Below are 7,482 nucleotides of genomic sequence, written 5' to 3' on the forward strand. Positions count from 1 at the left end.
GGAAGAACAGACTGGTTCCAAATTGGGAAAGGAGTACATCAAGGCTGTATATTGTCACCCTGCTTATTTAACATATATGCAGAGTACATCGTGAGAAATGCCAGGCTGGATGAAGCACAGGCTGGAATCAAGATCGCAGGGAGAAATATCAATAACCTCAGATATGCAGAAGACACCACCCTTATGGCAGAAAGTGAAGAGGAACTAAAGAGCCTCTTGATGAAAGTGAAAGAGCAGAGTGAAAAAGTTGGTTTAAAACTTCACCCTTCAAAAAGCTAAGATCATGGCATCCGTTGCCATCACTTCATGGTAAATAGATGGGGAAACAATGGAAAGAGTGACAGTTTTTATTTTCTTGGGATCCAAAATCAATGCAGATGGTGACTGCAGCCTTGAAATTAAAAGACACTTGCTCCTTGGAAGAAAAGCTATGACCAACCTAGATAGCATATTAAAAAGCAGAGACATTACTTTGCCTACAAAAGTCCATCTAGTCAAAGCTATGGTTTTTCCAGTGGTCATGTATGGATGTGAGAGTTGGACTATAAAGAAAGCTGAGTGCCAAAGAATTAATGCTTTTGAACTGTGGCATTGGAGAAGACTCTTGAAAGTCCTTTAGTCCATCCTAAAGGAAATCAGTCCTGAATATTCACTGGAAGGACTGATGCTGAAGCTGAAACTCCAATACTTTGGCCACCTGATGCGAAGAACTGACTCATTTGAAAAGACCCTGATGCTGGGAAAGATCGAAGGCAGAGGAGAAGGGGACAACAGAGAATGAAATGGTTGGATGGCATCACCGACTCAATGGACATGAATTTGAGTAAACTCTGGGAGTTGGTGATGGATAGGGAAGCGTGGTGTGCTGCAGTCCATGGGGTTGCAGAGAGTTGAACACGACTGAGTGACTGAACTGAACTGAATGCAAGTAATGGAAACTCTGAAGTCCCTTAGCCCACACAACCTCACAACCAATTCACTCATGCTTTTACTGTTGGTGTCAGTTTGGAAAAACGTTTAAAATGTAGGAAAGTATAGAGGATAACAAGCATCCATGCTTCAACATTCTAAATTACTAAATGTTAACATTTTGTCGTAATTTTTCCAGATCATTTTTTAATGAAATTTTACAAATAAGACCAAACTCTCCTTGGCTCATCCCTTTTCCCAATCACCCTCTGCCACTCTAGAGACAATGACTATGGTGAATTTTCTGTATAGCCTTTCAGAACATTTTCATTCTTTTACTAAGGAAAAGTATGTAGTACTCTTCTATGTGATTTTAGAAAATTAATTATAATTTGTATTATTTTGTATTTATGTTTTTGAGATCTGTATTTATGTTTTGAGATATTATGTTTTATAGATTGGTATATATTAACTATATATATAAAGGCTCAATGATATTTCACATAGGAATATACTACGATTCAGTGGTATATTTTATACCTTTACTGAAAAATTCCTTAAAAGAGTTCTCAAATATGCTATGTAAGTACTTCTTTTCTTTTGGTTCTTTTTTTGAAATTTAAGTCAAAATTTTTATTGGAATATAGTTGATTTACAATGTTGTGATAGTTTCTGCTCTATGGCAAAGGGAATCTGTTACACATAAACATATACCCATTCCTTTTTAGACTGTTTTCCCAGTTAGGTTGTTAAATAACACTAAGCACAGTTCCCTGTGCTATACAGTAGGTCCTTGTTGGTATCTATTTTAAATACAGCAGTGTGTACACGACCAAACTCCGTAAGTATCCTTCCCCCAATCCACCCACCCCCCAGCAACCATAAGTTCCTTATCTAAGTCTGTGAATCTGTTTCTGTTTTGTAAATAAGTCCATTTGTATCATATTTTTAGATCCCACACATAAGTGATCACATATGATATCTGTCTTTCTCTGTCCAACTTATTTTTGAAGTTTTTTTAATTGAAATATAGTTGATGTACACTATTGTATAAGTTCCAGGTGTACAATATAGTCATTCACCATTTTGAAAGGTGATGCTCTGCAATTATTATAAAATATTGGCTATATCCACTGTGGTTTACAATATATCCTTGTAGTTTATGTATATTATACATAGTAGTTTGTACCTCTTAATCCTCGACCCCTATCTTGCCCCTCCCCAGGTCCCTCTCCACACTGGTAGCCACTGGTTTGTTTTCTGTATCTGTGAGTCTGCTTCTGTTTTGTTATATTCACTAGTTTGTTGGGTTTTTGCTCTCCTCCTCTCTTGAACCTGTTCCAGTAAGGATTCTGCCTGCCCCCTCATTGTCCTTATCTCAGTCACAAGTAACCCCCATATTACCGCATTCCTTCTACTTCATGGCTGTGCATCATCTTTTCTTTTTTCTTCCTTGGAGATTTTTCAACAGCCTCTCCAGTGCCAGTATCTGTTGCTTCTTTAGAGACATCAGAGCACTTGATTTGTAAACCAGTGATATTTTATTGTCCTTGAATGCACAAAATGCTGTCAGCATCTGAGCAAAATACTTGAAATTCTAGTTCCATGTTTATCTCCAGGGTCTGCCACGACTCAGCTGGCATCTTCTCATGTTTAAGGATGAAGGCATTTTCTCTTTTTTTTTTTTTCATATCTGACATTTAGCATTTTCAATGGACATCCTTTAAATGTAATATTTGCTCTAGAGCAGTTATTTGTCCTCTTGGTACTATTGTTTTCAGTTTAGTTCAATCGCTCAGTTGTGTCCAACTCTTTGCGACCCCATGGACTGAAGCACGCCAGGCCTCCCTGTCCATCACCAACTCCCGGAGTTTACTCAAACTTATGTCCATCAAGTTGGTGAAGCCATCCAACCATCTCATCCTCTGTCGTCCCCTTCTCCTCCTGCCTTCAGTCTTTCCCAGCATCAGGGTCTTTTCAAATGAGTCAGTTCTATGCATCAGGTGGCCAAAGTATTGGAGTTTCAGCTTCATCAGTCCTTCCAATGAACATTCAGGACTGATTTCCTTTAGGATGGGCTGGTTGAATCTCCTTGTAGTCCAAGGGATTCACAAGAGTCTTCTCTAACACCATGGAGTAATAAAATAGTGATTAAGTTTTTCCTTTGTTTTCTCTTCCATTTGAATTCATAGGTTCCAACTCCAATGAGACTCCCTTCCGTGATGGCACCTCAATCCATGAGTTACACCCAACCAGGCTTAAGGACCAGCAAGGCTTGTGCTGCACCCACAAGAAATAACGTATGTTTGAACTGTTGTTGTTTTGGCCCTTGGTAGACATGTGCAGGGGCTTCCCAGGTGGTACCAGTGGTAAAGAATCCGCCTGCCAGTGCAGGAGACATAGGAAACATGGGTTTGATCCCTGGGTTGGGAAGATCCTTTGAAGGTGGGAATGGCTACCCACTCCAGTATTCTTGCCTGGAGAATTCCATGGACAGAGGAGCCTGGCAGGCTACAGTCCATAATAAAGTTGCAAAGAGTCAGACATGACTGAAGTGACTTAGCATGCATGCAGACGTGCAGTCACTGGAGGCAAGACCAGTGTTAGAACAGAGTTTTGCAGCCTACTGTGCACTGTTGTTTCTTCATAGAAGGAAAAGGAAATGTCACATTTTCAGCCTTCAATTTCAGCATAACAGTTTCAGCATTCTAACATTTTAAAAAGACAAAACTGTAAAAACCCAATCCTCTACAAAGTTGGGTGGTGAAACCTCAACCAAGTTCCGATGTGTAGTAAGCAAACTTATTCATTCATTCAACAGACACAACTGAGAGCAGTGCTGAAGAGGTGGGTAACTCAGTATGAAGGTTTTAGGCACACCTTTCCCAAGGAAGTGATACCTGAGTTGCATGCTGAGACTTAAAAATGGGTAGCCAGTCAAGGGAGTGGGGAAGCGATTGTCCAGACAAGCATATAAACAGATAGGAAAGCCAAAGCACCATAGGAGATCACAGGAGGGAACAATTAATTCAGGGATAAAAGGTTTCAGGGCCTGAATGTGTGGCATTGCTTATAAAATGTTAAGGAGAATTGCGACTAGTGGAGGTATGCATGATAGAAGTTTGACATTAGACATAGAGAAAACAGCCTGAGCACAGAAGTGGAAGCAGGCAGTGGTAACATGGATGAGGTATAGCTAACCTCAGAAGCAAAAGGGAGAGTGTCGTGATCCAGGTGTTCAATGCCTCTGAGTATCGTTCTCTAGAAATCTTTACAAGGTTTCTACTTCAGTCTTCAGACCATGCCCTGGGGGTCCCCTGGTTCCTGAAGGTTTTAAGAGGCCTGATAATGCTTCAAGCATCAGATAGGGAGCAGACTGACCTGAGTTTTATGTAAAAAAATATTTGTAGTTTATTTTATAACCACAAGGAAAAGTATGTGGGAACAATGAAAGATTTATATATCTGTCTTTAACAGACAAAATCCATGTAGAAGTACCAAAGTGAAAATGATTCCGAATCAGAGGTCAAAACAAATGATGATCTCTCTGCAGCCTGAACTGAATCAGCCACATCTTCCAAGTCAATAAACATTCACTTGGGCATTCAATACCCTTGGGATTCTTCAGTTCAGTGTTTTTGAAGTGATGCACTCTCTTGTTTTAATAGTTATCCTGGAAACTTTACCTGTAAAATTATATATATAAAAAACAACCTAAAGTTAATATCTTAATCTCCTCTATTAAATAATACAAAGACCTTAGAATATTTTTAAACTACAAGGGCATTCCCTCCCAACTTATGGATGATGGTGGCCCAATATATTAGCCCTGTCCCAAATTGAAAGTGTTAGAGAGAAACGTTTTTGTTTACATCTGGAAATGTGTTCACAAATTATTTGTTCACCATCCCTTCTTGCTGTGGAACCATTTCCCTCTTATGAAGTACATGTTTTAGAAGTTTATTTAGTGTAGTTATACTGATGATAAATTCAGTTGTTATTGGAAAATGTAGTGCTTCGTACTCATTATTTTAAACTAAATTTTAAATTGATACACACATACAAACTCATTCTTGTTTGAATCTTTTTGTGGACAAATGTGGATCTATCTCTTGGGTAAATACCTAGGAGTAGAATGACAGAGTCATTAGGTAGGTTAAAACTGCCAGGACTTCCCTGGTGGTCCAGTGGTTAAGAATCTGCCTGCCAATAACAGGGGACGTGGGTTCAATCCCTGGTCAGGGAGCTCAAATCCCACAAGATGCGAGGCAACTAATCCCATTCACCATAACTACAGACGCCCACATGCCACAACCAGAGAAGCCTGCGTACCACAATGAAGACCCTGCACGGCCAAAAAATTAAAACTGCCAAAAGTTGTTCAAAATTACTGTACCACTTTATTCCACCAGCAATCTATGAGAATTATATTGCTTTGAATTCTGGCCCAAAATGACTGCTGTTAGTATTTAAAATTTTGGCCATTCTGGTGGGTTTGTAAGTAATATTTCACAGTGGTTTAATTTACCCTTCCCTGATGACTAAGCAACTTTTCATATACTTATTGGCCATTACACCATCTCTTTTACTGTGTGAAGCATCCAACTGTCTTTCCCATTTTAATGTTTTCCTTTTGTTTTCCTTTGATTCCCCCCCTCCCTTGGTTGTACCACATGGTTTGCAGTATCCTACTTTCCCAACCAGGGATCGAACCTGTGCTCCCTGCAGTGGAAGTGGAGAGTCCTAACCACTGGACAGCAAGGGAATTCGTAGCTTTTATGTTTAGATCTATGATCCACCTAAACTACATTTTTGAGCTTGGTGACAGACAGGGGTAGAGGTTAATTTTTTCTATATAATTATCCAGTTGTTCTTGAAACATTTGGGGAAAACAAATTCGTTTCACCTTGCATTGTCTTGGAACATTTCTCAAAAACCAACTGACAACATATTTATGGGTTTGTGTTACCTTTTGTTTTGTTCCATGGATCCAAAGATCTATCCTTAGTCCAATAACACACTGTCTTGATTATCACAGTTTCCTGTAGGTCTCAAAATCAGGCAGTATTAGTCTTCTAGGTTTATGCATATTTTTCAAGATTGGTTCAGGTATTCAGGTGTTCTTTGAATTACATAAAACATTCCAATCAACTGATTAATTTCTATGAAGAACAAAAGGCCTCAGAGAACACGCTGCCTAGGACTACATTGACTCTCTAGTTCAATTTGGAGAAAACAGACATATAGACATTCTAACAATATCTGTCCTTCCCAATCACGAACATGCTGGAGCTCTCAGGCATTCTTTAACTTCTGTCTTCTGATTTGAGGTTTTGAACAGTTACTAGCACTCTTCATTATGTAAATAAAGACTACTACCAAGTATTTTATGTTTTTTAATTCTACCATAATGGTATTCTTTAATTTCATTTTTTAAGTTTTGTCACTACTATATAAAGGCTCTCACTCTGATCCACCACCACCCATGTTGCAAGGCCTCAAGCCTTGCCACTGTCCCAAGTCCTCAGCCCCTTCACAGTTGAGTCTTACTGCCCTGCCCACTTTCTCCACTCCTGGGATACCAGCCATCCCCCCACCCCTCCAACCCCTCCCTTCTTCCCAGTCGTCTAGCCTTTACCCCACCTCTAGTAGCGCCCTCTTTGCCATCCTCCAAACTCTCCGGGAAACTCTGTCCTTCACCACTCAGTCCAGCTCAAAGCTCTGCCCACTTAACTTAGCAGCTGAACAACAATTGCCTCCCTCTTTCCACTTCTTCATCCTGGCCTAGTTCCCTCACTACTGTAGTCCTACTGTATGCCAAGTACTTATTAGGTATTCTGTGGGAAAAGTGAAAGTGTTAGTCGCTCAGTCGTGTCTGCCTCTTTGCAACTCAATGGACTGTAGCCCATAGCCCGCCGGGCTCCTCTGTCCATGGGATTTTCCTGGCAAGAATACTGGAGGGGGTTGCCATTTCCTTCTCCAGGGGATGTTCCTGACCGAGGGATCGAATCTGTGCATTGCAGGCAGACTCCTTACGATCTGAACCAGCAGGAAAACCCAGGTAGTCTATATACATAATCTCATTTAATCTTTACGACAGCCTTGTTGGTACCCATTGCATTTTAATTTTTAAATAACTCAGGTAGTGTCTTCACCTGTGCTCCTTTCCTACCCTGTGCAGGCAAGATAGAGACGTCCGTGTTTCTTAGTTGTGGTTTGGTCACTAAGTCACGTCTGACTCTGTGACCCCATGGACTGTAGCCCACCAGGCTCCTCTGTCCATGGGATTTCCCAGGCAAGCATACTGGAGTGGGTTGTCCTTTCCTTCCCCAGGGGATCTTCCTGACCCAGGGATTGAACCTGTGTTTCCTGCATCTCCTGCATTGGCAGGTGGATTCTTTACCCACTGAGCCACCAGGGAAGCCCGAGGCAGGAACCAACATGGTGCTCCGATGTCAGAAAACAGGGGGGTAGTGGTGAATGAGCTTGGGGATTCCTTGGGTCTAGAAACATCGGGAAAGTTCTTAGGATTTTGTATTAATATGGACAGTGTGAAGTTTTGAAAACGTTTGA

The sequence above is a fragment of the Ovis aries genome, chromosome X (assembly GCF_016772045.2).
Source record: "Ovis aries strain OAR_USU_Benz2616 breed Rambouillet chromosome X, ARS-UI_Ramb_v3.0, whole genome shotgun sequence".
NCBI classification, from domain to species: domain Eukaryota; kingdom Metazoa; phylum Chordata; class Mammalia; order Artiodactyla; family Bovidae; genus Ovis; species Ovis aries.